Source organism: Giraffa tippelskirchi, chromosome 7 (assembly GCF_054371585.1).
Source record: "Giraffa tippelskirchi isolate mGirTip1 chromosome 7, T2T-mGirTip1v1.2.pri, whole genome shotgun sequence".
NCBI classification, from domain to species: Eukaryota; Metazoa; Chordata; class Mammalia; order Artiodactyla; family Giraffidae; genus Giraffa; species Giraffa tippelskirchi.
The window spans coordinates 13,815,738-13,830,119 of NC_137281.1; the positions used below are offsets into that span (position 1 = coordinate 13,815,738).

Below are 14,382 nucleotides of genomic sequence, written 5' to 3' on the forward strand. Positions count from 1 at the left end.
ATTGGACTGAAAACTGAACTTTTCCAATCCTGTGGCCACTACTGAGTTTTCCAAATTTGCTGACATATTGAGTGCAGCACTTTAACAGCATCATCTTTTAGGATCTGAAATAGCTCAGCTGGAATTCCATAACCTCCACTAGCTTTGTTTGTAGTAGTACTTCCTATAAGGTCCACCTGACTTCACACTCTAGGATGTCTGGCTCTGGGTAAGTGACTATCATGGTTATCCAGGTCATTAAGATCTTTTCTGTATAGTTCTTCTGTGTATTCTTGCCACCTCTTCTTAATATCTTCTGCTTCTGTTAGGTCCATACTGTTTCTGTCATTTATTGTGCCTATCTTTGCAAGAAATGCTCCTGTGGTATCTAATTTTTTTGAAGAGATCTCTGGTTTTTCCTATTGTATTGTTTTCCTCTATTTCTTTGCAGTGATCACTGAGAAGGCTTTCTTATGTCTCCTTGCTATTCTCTGGAACTCTACATTCAGTTGGGTATATCTTTCCCTTTTTCCTTTGCTTTTAGCTTCTCTTCTTTTTTCAGTTATTTGTAAGGCCTCCCCAGACAACAACTTTGCCTTCTTGCATTTCTTTTTCTTGGGGATGGTTTTGGTCACTGCCGCCTATACAGTATACTGTATAGTCACTATACACTGACTTCCCTGGTAGCTCAGACGGTAAAGAATCTGCCTGCAATGCAGGAGACCCGGGTTTGATCCCTGGGTCAGGAAGATCCCCTGGAGAAGAAAATGGTTACCCACTCCACTATTCTTGCCCAGAGAATACCATGGACAGAGGAGCCTGGCTGGCTACAGTCTCTAGGGTCGCAAAGAGTCAGACATGACGGAGTTACTATTACGTATCTATCTATGATTTTAACCAACCTTAATCCTAAAGTGTAAACTACAGTGGCATTGAATACATTCACAGTGTTGTATAACCACCACCATGACTCATGCTCCAAACTTTTTCATCATGCCCAGCAAAGACCCTGTACCCATGAATGCTAGCTCACCACTCCCTCCTTCCCCCCAGCTCCTGGTAACCCCTATTCTACTTTCTTTCTCTATGAATTTGCCTGTTCTATATGGAATATATAAGTGGAATCTTACAATATCTTTCCTATGTGTGGCTTATTTCACTAAGCATAATGTTTCAAGGTCCATCCATTTCATATGCATGTAAACCCCATTCTTTTTTTTATGGCTGAATAATATTCCATTGGATATATACACCAAATTTTGTTTATCCATTCATCTGCTGGACACCTGGATTGTTTCCACCTTTAAGCTATTGTGAATAAAGCAACTATGAACATTAAAGTGAACAAATATCTATTCAAGTCTCTGCTTTCAATTCTTTGGATATGTACCTAGGAGTTGAATTGCTGGGTCATATGGTACTTCTATATTTAACCTTTTGAGAAATGACCAAACGGTTTCTCACAGCAGCTGCACCATTTTGCATCTCCAATAGCAATCCATGAGGGCTCCAATTTCTCTATCTCTTCACCAACACATTAGTTTTCTTTCTTTTTTTTTTTTTTTTAGATAATAGCCATCCTGGTAGGTGTGAAGCTATATCTCACTGTTGTAACTTATTTTTGACAAAGAACTATTAGCAATTCAATGCAGGAAAGATAGCATTTTCAACAAGCAGTACTGGAACAATGGGACATCCATATGCTAAAAAAATGAACCTTCATCTGAACTTCGCACTTACACAAACCTTAACAAAACTTTTAGAAAACAAACCAACACATCTTCAAGATCTAGGGCTAAGCACAGACTTCTTAGACTGGATACCAAAAGTGTGTGTTAGTGTGTCAGTCGCTCAGCCGTGCCCGACTCTCTGTGACCCCATGGACTGCAGCCCACCAGGCTCCTCTGTCCATGAGATTTTCCAGGCAAGGATACTAGAGTGGGTTGCCATCTCCTCCAGGATACCAAAAGCATGACCCATAAAAGGAAAAATTAATAAAGTAGACCTCATCAAAATTAAAAACTTGTGGTGGATTTCCCTGGTGGTCCAGTGGTTAAGAATCTGCCTTCCAATGAAGGGGCTGCTGCTGCTGCTGCTAAGTCGCATTAGTCGTGTCCGACTCTGTGCGACCCCACAGACGGCAGCCCACCAGGCTCCACTGTCCGTGAGATTCTCCAGGCAAGAACACTGGAGTGGGTTGCCGTTTCCTTCTCCAATGCATGAAAGTGAAAAGTGAAAGTGAAGTCGCTCAGTCGTGTCCAACTCTTCGCGACCCCTTGGACTGCAGCCTACCAGGCTCCTCTGTCCAAGGGATTTTCCAGGCAAGAGTACTGGAGTGGGTTGCCATTGCCTTCTCCGTCCAATGAAGGGGACATGGGTTCAATCCCTGGTTGGGGAACTACGATACTATATGCTGTGGGGCAACTAAGCCTGCACACCACAGATAGAGGCCACACGTCACAACTACTGAGCCTCGCGCTCTAAAGCCTATGCTTTACTATGAGAAGCTGCAAGTAGAGAAGCCCCTAGTCTAAGGCCATACCACCCTGAACGCACCCGATCTCGTCTGGTCTCAGAAGCTAAGCAGGGTCGGGCCTGGTTAGTACTTGGATGGGAGAAGCCCCTGTGTCCCATACTAGAGAAAAGCCTGTGTGCTTCAGTGAAGACCCAGAGCAGCCAAAATTAAAAAAATAATAACAAAATTGTTTTTAAAAAATTAAGAACTTCTGGTCTGCAAAATCCATGTAAAGAATATAAAAAGTAACAGATTGGGGGAAAATATTTGCAAACCACATACCTGACAAAGGACTAATATTTTGAAGATACAAAGGATTCTCAATGCTCAACAGTAAAAAACCCAAACAATCCAATTAGCAAATGGGCAGAAGACATGAAGATGATTCACCAGAGAGGATACACAGATGGCAGATAGGCTCATGAAAGGATGTCTGACAGCATTAGCCATTAGAGAAATGCAAATTAAAGCCACAGAGAATTATCATTACATGCTTATTAGAATAACTAAAATAAAAAATAGTGATAACACCAAATGCTGGCAAGGATGCAGAGAAATTGATTACTCATTCACTGCTGGTGAGGATGTAAAGTTGTACAGCCATCCTGAAAAATAGTTTGGCAGTTTCTTTAAACACGCATCCACCTACATACCAGCAGCTGCACTTCTGGGTATTTGTTCCAGAAAAAACGAAAATTTACATTCACACAAAAACCTGTATGAGATTGTTAACAGCAGCTTCATTTCTAATAGCCAAAAACTGGAAACACCCCAGATGTCCCTCAGTGGTGAATGGTTCAATAAACTATGACACATCCACTACTCAGCAAGAAAAAGGAACGAACTATTGACACAGGCAACAACCTGGATGAATCTCCAGAGAATTATGCTGAGTGAAAAAAATGCCAACACCCAAAGGTTACATACAGTACGATCTTATTTACATAACACTGTTGAAATGACAGAATTATAAAAATGGGAAACAAATAGATGAATGGCTGCCTGGAGTGAGGGGCAGAGCAGGGAAGGGATGTGGCTATAAAAAGGACATGGGGGGATCCTTGTGATGGAGTGTTCTCCATCCTGACTGCATCTATGACAACATCCTGGCTGTGATCTTGTACTGATTCTAATTTTGCAAAATGTTACTATTGGAGGGAGCTGGCGAAACGGTACAGGGGCTCTCCCTGTGTTATTCCTTACACCTCTAGATTAAAGCACAATCATCTCAAAATGAAAAGCTTCATGAAAAATACTAATGCTGTCGTTCAGTCTCTAAATCATGTCTGACTCTTTGCGACACCATGGACTGCAGCATGCCAGGCTTCCCTATCCTTCATCATTTCCCAGAGTTTGCTCAAACTCATGTCCATTGAGTCAGTGATGCCATCCAACCATCTCATCCTCTGTCGCCCCCTTCTCTTGCCCTCAGTCTTTCCCAGCAACAGGATCTTTTCCAATGAGTTGGCTCTTCACATCAGCTGGCCAAAGTATTGGAGCTTCAGCTTCAGCATTCAATCCTTCCAATGAATATTCAGGGTTGATTTCCTTTAGAATTGACTGGTTTGATCTCCTTGCTGTCTAAGGGACTCTCAAGAAGTCTTCTCCAGCAACACAGTTCAAAAGCATCAATTCTTCAGCACTCAGCCTTCTTTATGGTCCAACTCTCACATCCATACACGACTACTAATAATTTATTAAAAATCCCAGACCCTTTCCCACCTTCGAACATGCTATTCATTTTCCTTGGAACACACAGGCTTCTACACACTGACTCCTCTTACAGCACTCAGCTCAGATGTCTCCTCCTCCAGGAAGCCTTCCCTGATTTCCCAGGCTGGAGTCAGGGCTTGTCTCAGTCCTTGGGGCTTCCCCCACCAAAGCCATGACACTGGGGCCTGTGCTTTCCTCAAGGTCACTCCGGGGCTATCACTGCCTGGTGCCGTGCCTGTTTCTATCACTGGACATGAGGGCAGGGTCTTGGTGGGGAGACAGGTCAGAGGAGGAGCGCAGTGATATCTACAAAGTGCAAGAGTGAGTGGCCCTGACAATACCGACAGCTAACACTTGCTAAGAGATTTCTATGTGCTAGATCTGTTTTGAGAGCCTTACATGGATAAAATAACCTTTATAACAATCCCATTTTACAAATATGGAAACTGAGGCCACTGGGGGTGGTGGTGAAGGAGGGATGAGGGAGGAGCTATGAGCCCAAGGTCACCCAGCTAGCAGGTCGCAGAGCTGGGAAGCAAACCCATGCCTCCAGATCAGAGCTTTTGATAGGATCTCTACCCACAAGGTTTCTCCAGGAAAGGCTGGATGAGACCAGCTGAAGCGGGAAGCCAAGGGGCAGGGAGACAGGAGACGAGACCCTGCTGCCTCCTCCCTAGTCCCCAGCCCATTCTCACATGGGGGGGCCCTCACCCTCCTCCATGGAAGGCCCCTTCTACAGAACTGACACACCCAGAATGGTACCAGAACCCCCTTCCCACCTAACAGGCATCCGGCAAGGCCTCTTCCATGTCAAGGGCCTGTAACTGAATCCCATTTATCAACCCGGGAAGCCAGCAGTGCCCTCCATGGAGAGGAGTGCCCACCTTCGGTGGACGTGTGCCTGCCTGTGTGCCAAGTCTCTTCAGTCGTGTCTGACTCTTTTGTGACCCCATGAACTGCAGCCGGCCAGGCTCCTCTGCCCATGGGATTCTCCAGGCAGGAATACCGGAATGGGTTGCCATGCCCTCCTCCAGGGGATCTTCCCAGCCCAGGGATCGAACCTGCAGTCTCTTATGTCTCATGCAGTGGTGTCACACCCAGGAGTGGGGCGGGGGAGGGGGGAGGGTATCAAGCTGGGAGGAGCCCCCAAGCGCCCTCCTGCAGCTCCCCCAGGGCAGGGCTGCTTTCATCTGGCCATGGGGAGGGGCTTCCCTCTGACACAGGCTGGGGAGCATTCCTACTGGCAGGCAACCTCATCGCTCCACTAGAAAAGTCTCCAGAGCACAATACTGAGAGCAAGCTGCAGCTGAGCAGGGAACCAGTTACACCCAGTTTTCAAACCTGCAGCACCACGATCCAATATGGGATACTGTTCAGGGAAGCAACAAGGAATCACAGTGAGGCTGGGGTACCTGCGGGAGGGGACCCCAGGGACACTAACCATGGCAAGTGGTTGGGCACTTAGTTGGGCAACAGGCCCAAGGGAGGCCATCAGGTGGCTCTCTGATCTCTTGAAGGCAACTAAGATCTTTCATAATTCACAAACAGAGAGGCAACGATTGAAAGGAAGAAAAGAGGGTAGAATTTATTTGATAATGCTAGGAGGAGCACATGAAGGAGGGGGCTTCCAGGGTGCTGGCAGTGCTGGTCTTCTTGATCTGGGTGGTCCTTAGAAGGGCATGTGCTTTATAATGACTCACTAGACTGAACAGGGAGGTTCTATACAGTTTTCTGTACACGTGTCATATTTTATACTCTGGTGCAGAAAACACGAGTGGTAGCAATTCTGAGAGCTGGAAGCTTCCTCCATACCTGCAGGTGTCCACACAGAGTCTCTTCTGCTCTCTCTCTCCATCTGTCTCTAACACACACACACACACACACACACTCACACTCACACACACTCTCTCTCTCTCTCTCCCTCCAAGACTATAACTGGTCCTATGATCAGAGCAGTGGCTTCCTTGGTCCCTTGCAACTCTCGGCTTGTTTCCTGCAAGGGAGACAAAGGCCTGGAAGCAGCCAGACTCAGGCTCGGCCCTAACACCCAGTTCTCCCCACGTCCCCAGCACTCTTGTGTCCTGCCTGGATGACACTCCCCACGGAGCCTTTCTGGCAATGGGGACAGATCCATCCATGGTGTCCCTGCCCTGGGTGCCACAGCCAGTCATCCAGAGTGGAAGGAGTTAGTTAAGATGTGGTCGAGTCCCCAGGGTAGAGACAGCCCTGGCTGGCTCACCTGTGCCCTGGACTGGAGACAAGGGATACCAGCAAGGCCAGCTGCAAAGTCTTATGTATGTGGGCACCACCGTAGTGCAAAACAAGGCAGTGAGCAGGGTGCTGGGAACACCCCGATGCTGCAGAGGAGGAAAGTGAGGCTCCGAGAGGGGAAGGGCCAGCCCAAGGTCACACAGCATGTATGAGAACCAGGATTCCCTGTCTGAAGTCAGAAAGAGAAAAACAAATATTGTATATTGACACGTATATGTGGAATCTAGAAAGATGGTACTGATGAGCCTATTTGCAGGGCAAGGGAGACACAGACATTGAGAACAGATTTGGGGACACAGTGGGGGAAGGACAGGGTGTGATGAATTGACAGAGTGGCACAGAAACATATACATCAGCATATGTAAAACAGATAAACAGCGGGAATTTGCTGTACGACACAGGGAGCTCACACCAGTGCTCTGTGACAACCTAGAGGGCTGGGATGGGGTGGGAGGTTCAAGAGGGAAGGGACATATGTATACCTATGACTGATTCATGTTATGTATGGTAGAAACCAGGGCTTCCCTGGTGGCTCAGATGGTCAAGAATCTACCTACAATGCAGGAGACCCCAGTTCCCCGGGTCAGGAAGATCCCCCTGGAGAAGGGAATGGCAACCCACTCCAGTATTCTTGCCTGGAGAATCCCATGGACAGAGGAGCCTGGCAGGCTATAGTCCATGGGGTTGCAAAGAGTCGGACATGACTGAGCGACTAACACACACACACACATAGCAGAAACCAACACAATATTGTAAAGCAATTATTCTTCAATTAAAAATAAATTAAAAAAGCAAAAAGAACCAGGATTCCATGGCAGGTCTGACCCAGGCCAGAGTCCACTCACTTAACCATGTTTACGCTCTCATTGGGTCACACACTCAACAATTCTTGATTGTACATCCAGTGTATGCCAGGCATTGTGTTAGGCACGGGGGACACAGTGAAGAAGACAAGACAGTCCCTCCTTCCCGGAGATGACATGCTAGTGAGTGAGGGAGATAAGATAACATAAAAGTAAACAGAAAAGTACATGACAAGTGGGAGGGGGACAGAGCAGGGTGTGTGTGGCGGGGACAGGGTGTCTAGGGGGGTGGGTGTCCCTGAGCAGGAGCAGGGAAGTGAGGGAGCCACATGGGGAACCTAGGGAAATGCTTTCAGGGTAGAAGGAACCACACCTGCCAAGGCCTGAGGATGAAGCCTGCCTGGCACGTTCCAGAATGCCTGAGGCTGGCCCAGGAGGCCTGTGTGGCAGGAAAGGAGGGAGGGTGAGGGGAGAGTGGCGGGGCTGAGGTCAAAGAGAGTCTACACTAAATGCAGAAGAAGAGCCGCTCTCGGAGCCCAGACCCCCTGACCACGGCCCACCCGGAGGTGCAGTTGCCCTACCACCATCATGTTAAGGAGGAGGAAGCAGGTGGGAGGGTGGGAAAGCTTTCCGGGGGGCCGAGCTGGCCAAGAGCCCCTAAAGATAAGCACGAGGGCAGGGTGAAGAATGAGGGTGGGGGTGAGGGACGGCTCTCAGCTAGGGGCCTCTGGTCCCAGAAGAGCAGGAGCCCAAAGCTATGGTTCATGAAGAAGGCTCACTGGAAGCCAGGGGCTCACACACAGCCCTTTGCTCCCAGACCCCGGTTGTTCTGAACCTCAGGCCTTCAGTTCCCTCCTGCCCCATTCTGCTGTACTACGTACCAGCCTTACTAAGAGCAACTTAGGAATTTCCATTTCAATTCACTCACTTGCAAAAAAAAAAAAAAGAAATTACTTTAAAATAGTCACCCAGACACGAAGGTTGGCCTGATGTTCCTACAGAGCACCATCTATGAAGCAACGGAACCCAAATCCAATCACGCCTCTAGACCTGAGGCCCAACATACAGGAAGCCAGGGGACAGAGGAACATGTGAAATGACACCACAAGGCTGCCTCGGTGAGCTCCGGACCGTGGGAAACTCCAGAGGAAAGAGGATCAGGGTTTTCGATAGATCAGTGAGCCAATCAGCGGGCACAGGAAAGAGCCTACAGACGACAGAAGACTTCAGGGGCCTGTCGACCAAACACAGAGCAGACCTTGTCCGGATGCCAAGTCAAACACACACATTGGAAAAACGATGACAAGACAATTGGGGAAATGAAAGGCTATTAAGGAAGTATTGGTTCTTTTTCTCCTGTGACCATGGTATCATGTGTGTGTGGGTGTGTTTAAAGACTCCTTATCTCTTATATGCAAAAAATGTGAGATATTTATGGCTGCAGTATACAATGTTTAAGAACTGCCTCCAAAGAATCAGGGAGGTGGGGGTGGGGTACAGATGAAAAAGCCCTGTGGTTAACTGCTGAAGCTGGGGAGGGGGCCGTGGGGAGGGCGGCAGGCCATTGTTCAGAAGATCTTGTGGACATTTCCATCATACAGAGGTTTTAAACGTTTTGCAAAAGGGAATGTGACCTAGTCAGAACAGTGAAGAATTCATGGGTCACTCACCCCGTGAACCTTAATTACTAAATCCAAACACGCATCCAGCCTCTAATAACTGTAACAGACATCGCGGCAGTAGTAACTATAATGACATGATGATGGCAGACCTGGGCTGAGAGTCGCTCTAAACGGGAACCAGTGCAGAGACACCCGGAGCTCAGGGCCTGGCGCCAGGTCACAGAGGAGGCTGGGGAGCCGGGTGAGGCCAGCAGGGAAGCTGGATGCCCAGTCCTTGCCCGGAGAGGGTTGGGGAGAGGAGGCCAGGGAGCCCTTGGGGAGTGGGGGCACACAGGGGCTCTGGACTCTCAGCTCCCCTCATTCCCATCAAATGAATCATAACAGCTCCTGCGATGCAATAGTCACACCTGAGCACAAATCTTTCCTAAAATTAAGCCATCAGCCACCCCTTTGGAGCCTGAAATGGTAACTGGCAACAGATGACAACATCAGATTTAGGGGCCCACAGGATTTGGGGGTCCACCAGCCTGGGCACTCCTCCCTGCAAGGTTGCAGGGCCAGCCCCAGGACCCCGGGCCCCCCGAGCAGCAGGGGGATGCATGCCCTGCCCCCACCCCCTTCCCTTCCAGGTGCCATGAGCAGCCAGGGCGGCTGGCGTGCGGGGACACCAGCACCCAACCTCATCCTGGGTCTGCAGAAACCATTTCCCTTCTGTGGCTTCGGCAGAATCCTGCCTGCAAACAGAGAAGCCAGGGAAGCCTCTGCAGGGGAGTGGGGGGAGCAGAAACTGAGGGAGAGAAGGAGAGGAGAGACAAGAGGCAGAGACTCAGGGAGAGAAAGACAGGAGGAGGGAGGGGGCAGTCAGCTGCCCAGACAGGGGCTGGCGGGCCCAGGGGTGAAGACAGGACAGCGACAGCGGTGCGCGGCCAGGCCCCGACGCCTCCTCCGGGCCTCAGCTCCCTTGTCAGTAATGTGGGAATTACAGTCATATCTTCCTCTAGTGAGGCTGTGGGGGTGACATGACTTAATCACGCCATGTCAGAAGCCTAGAAAAGTGTCCAAACATTGCGAAAGCTAATATGTGATTTCTACCGTTTCTGTAAGCCAGTGGCTCTCATCTCAGTTCAGAATCACACTACAGTCGCCCAGGGAGCTTAAAAAAAAAACCAAAAAACACAAAACCCAATGCTCAGGCCCCACAGCCACAGATTCAGATTCAAGTGGTCTGACCTTTTGTTGTTTAGCCGCTCAGTGGTGTCCGACTCTTTGCGACCCCATGGACTGCAGCGCGCCAGGCCTCCCTGTCCTTCACCATCTCCGGGAGTTGGCTCAGACTCATGTCCACTGAGTCACTGATGTACACCTGTACCAGGTAATCCTAATGAGCATGGGATGTGGGCGGTGGGGGGAGCGTGGACACAGAGTCCCAGGACTGAGTCCTCAAGGGGGTGGTATAAAGTGAGACAGACTGACGGGGGCGGGGTAGGGGGTGGAAGGGAAAAGGAGAGGGAGGGGCAGGGAACGCCGCCCAGGAGGCCCCTCTCTGCCTGCCCACCCTCCCCCACCTTGGCCACTGGGAGTCTGGGGCCGGCTGAGGAATGCGAGGAATGAAGCCAGGCCTGGCACGGCCATCCCCAGGTCCCCTCCCCCTTCACAAACTGCCAAGAGCCCATCCTTGGTCAGGTCACCGGCCAGGCTGTCAACCGCCCCCTGCTCCCCCAAGGCCTTGGCAACCGCTCAGTCCTCCGGGCCTGAAGCCCACTCCCAGCCTTCTCCTCGGGGCGCCTGTCCTGAGCCCCTTTCTCCTCTTGGGTCCCCCATGACCCCAGTGCTGGACCACAGGACGCAGCCCAGGCGTGGAGCACTTATCGGCGGCGGGGTGAGTGATGCTGACAGCGGCATGTGGTGGGCAGAGTTTATCACCTGCTCTGGAGGCAGGAGTGGCCTGAGAAGGCTGCCCAGAGGTGGTGACCTTTAGCCCAAGACCCAGAGAATAACTGAGGTGAGAGCAGTAAACAAAGACCAGTGAGGCTGAAGCGCAGGAGGCAAGCAGAGAGGGTCAGGGCCTAGCCCACCAGAGGCGGGATTGTCCCTGGCAATGGGGACCACGGAAGGGTTTGGAGCCGGGAAGGGACGCACTCGGACCTCAACCATAGGCATCGGCTGCCCTGCACCTGGTTCCCTCGCTGGGCTGGAGAACCGGGACGGCCTCCTGGGGGTCCTCAGCTTTCCCCACATCCTGCCACCACCCTGGGGTAGGGGCCGGGCCCTGGCTCCCCCCGGCCATGCTGTGAGGAGACCCCAGCGAGCTGCTTCCTGCATCCCTGAGCCTGTTTCCTGATAATTAAACCGTAAGCTGATTAGTCAAGGAAAACCTTTAATTAGCCCTTGAAATCATTCAGGAAAATTACAACCTCCTCTCCAGGCAGCCTGCCCGCCCTCTGCCAGGGCCCAGGGGCGGTGCCTGGGAGGAAGCAGAGCACGGGGAAGCCAGGCTCCTGCCTCTGCTCTGAGGGCCTCACCCAGCCAGGCCGAGCCCAGGGAGCAAGAGGCCGCGCGGGAGAGGCGGCCACGGGCTCCCCCCTGCCATGTCACCAAGTGCCTGGAATAAACCCAGCAAGAGGTGGGCAAGGCCCAGCTGGAGAAGCATGACCCTCTGCTGACAGACATCGGAGGAGACCTAAATAAATCGAGAGACAGACCACGTTCATGGACTGGGAGACTCAACGTCATGTCTGTTTGTGGGGCACGAGGCTTGTCTCATATCTAAGTGGCGTTATAAAAAGTCAACTGGCCGAGACACTTGGGAAGAAGGACGCGTGCGTGGGAGGGCTTGCTCTCCACGCCATCAAGACTTGTTATCAACTACTGGGACTTCCCTGGTGGCCCAGTAACTAGGACTCCACTCTCCCAATGCAGGGGGCCCAGGTTCGATCCCTGGGCAGGGACCTGGATCCCACGTGCTGCAACTGAAGATCCTGCCTGCTGCTACAGAGGCTGAAGATCTCTTGCGCCACAACTAAGACCCAGCATGGCCAATTAAATAAAAATATCAAGAAAAAAGACAACTATATGAATTAGGATAGTGGGGTATTGACGCAGGAATAGGCAAACTTATGCACAGGAAAGAATGAGAGCACCCAGAAACAGACCCACTGATAGAGACATGAATGTATGACCCAGGTGGCAGAGGGGAAACCACGGCCTGTTGTCATAATGGTATATGGATGACTGGGGATCCAAGTGGAAAATGTGAAACTGGGTGACTACCTCACACCATACACATGCGTGTGAGCGCACACACACACAAATTCCAGAACAAAGAGAGACTAAAGTGAAAAGTAGAACTATAAAACTATAAAGGAAGTGGGTGATAAATCTGACTACAGTAAAATTAAGAGCTTCATCAAAAGACACAATTTAAAGCAAGTGAAAAGACAGGCCACCGAATGAGAGGAGGTAAGGAGGACCATCTTAGAAACACAGGTTCTTGTCCAGACTCTAAGACTTAACCCACAGAAATTCAAAATGAAAATGCAGACAGCCCAGAGGAGAAAGAGGCAAGCGGCTGGAATGGGCCCATCACAGAGGGGTGCTCCAGATGTTCACAGAAAGGCTGCTCTGGCCCCGGGAGGAGATACCACCACGTCAGCTCAGCAGCAGTGGGCAGGATGGGCCCAGCACTCACCACTGGCGCTGCTCTCACCTCCCTCATCTCTGAAATGGGTCGAATCCTTCCGGGAAGGACTGAGCAGAAGCAGAGTGGGAGTTCTGTACAGGCACTGGGCCTGGCACGTGCAAACCCTCAATTAGTTCTCCCTACTAATCAGCCCCAGGAATAAGGACTCCCCAGGCTCAAGGTCATTTCAGGCCTTCTCCTGCCTCCAAGGTGGAGCTAGGATGTGTCAGGGGTGTGGCCAGAAGGCTGAGAGTCCAAGAGACAGGCTCCAACTGTAGCAACTGGGTTTGTTTATCAGCACAGTGTCCCTGGAAGCCACAAAGGGCCAGGCGCTCCTGAGTATTTGTTGGAAAAAAGATAATAAACCAATCACATTCCTATTTCTCTGCCAGGCCTGAGGATGTGTGTGTTAGGAGCAGAACTTCAGATATGCCCTGGGACACCCAGAGGAGCCGCGGTTCTAGAGAGGGAGAAACTGGGGCCCAGAGAGGCCCAAGCGGATGTCAGATTCAGTTCCAGAGCAGACAGAACCAAATGCCAGTCTTGTTTCAGTTTCTCAAAGGTGCCTTGCACTCTCCTGCCTAGGACATCTGCACAGGCAGCTCCCTCAGCCTCGAAACCATGACCCTCCACCTCCCCGAGTTCATCCTTCAAGTGGCAATTCCTCCTCAGGAAAGCCTGCTCTGTAATTCTCACCTGCGGGGAACTACCCCTTGCCTAACATACACCCTGGAAACGACGTACTCCACTTATTACAATCTCTCATTCTTTCATTCAGCCCACCAGTGCTTAGGGAGCGACCAGTAAAAGTCAAGCCCTGAGGATACAGCAAGGGACACAGTAAGCCCCTGTCCCGTACCCCCATGAAGCTAGGTAATGGGGCTGGGTGGGTGAGGAGGACACTAACCAACACACCCAGGCACACTGGCACAGTAATGACGGTGAGTGGCCCAGGGAAACCAAGCAGGGGAAGGTGGGGAGAGAGTGACAACGCTCCTGGAGACCTTGGAGGGGGCGCTGAACAAGGAGCCTGAGGCAGGACTCGGCCTGGAATGTTCCAGCGACAGGGCAGTAGGAGATGAGTGACGGCGAGCTGGGAAGCTGGGCCAGGATCTTGTGGGACCTTGAAGGCTGTTCCCCAAAAGAGATGAAGCCAGGGAAGGGGTCCCCCGCAGGATAGGGACAGGATCTGACTCAGGTTCCCTCCGGCTGAGCGTGGAGACCGACTGTGGGACAGTGGTGGCGGGGGGGGTGGCTGCCCCCACGGTCGAGGCTGGAGTTGAGGGTGGCTGGAACTAGGGGGTGACAACAAAGAGTGGGAGGCCCTGGGTTCTTATCTGAAGGTGCAAGAGCAGGCTTTCTGGACATCCTGGATGTGGAGAAAGAGGCCAAGAGGAGTCAAGATGACATGAGATTCCCAGCCCCACCAGGAGGGTGGATGGGGCACCCGTGAACGAGGCAGGGCCGCCGGGAGAAGATGGGATCTGGTGTCTGGTCTATTTTCCGTGTCTCTGTGTCACTCTTGGTCAATATAGAGTCCCCTGCCAGACCGAGCCCAGTGAGGGAGCCTGTTACGATCACTGTGGGTCTCAAGAGAAGAGCCAGCATGGACAGGAACCCCGGGGAGGAGCAAAAGACAAGAGGACTCATCTTGGCGATAAGAAGCTTCTGCAGGAGATGAGAATATAAAATGTTCCAAGGTCAATTACAGAGTCTGACAGGCCCCCTGTTGGGGAGGGAGGCTGTGCAGCTGCTGCAGGGCGAGGGCGCGGTCACCCCTGCTCGGGACGGCTGCGTGGC

The 14,382-nt window shown here is 51.2% G+C and overlaps 1 protein-coding gene across 8 annotated transcripts in view; it reads right to left on the reverse strand.

Moving 5' to 3' along the window:
- PAK4 (p21 (RAC1) activated kinase 4) overlaps nucleotides 1–14,382 on the reverse strand; it is a 49,177-nt gene that overhangs the window by 25,860 nt on the left and 8,935 nt on the right. For 2 of the 8 annotated variants that reach the window (XM_081517290.1, XM_081517291.1), the window contains exon 2: nucleotides 10,134–10,266. The exons of 4 other annotated variants lie outside the window; for them this stretch is intronic. The gene's annotated coding sequence lies outside the window, so the exon portion shown is untranslated. Of the gene's footprint in view, nucleotides 1–10,133; nucleotides 10,267–12,591; nucleotides 12,728–14,382 lie in introns of those variants that run through there. 2 more of the 8 variants (XM_081517293.1, XM_081517292.1) reach the window with 2 other exon arrangements.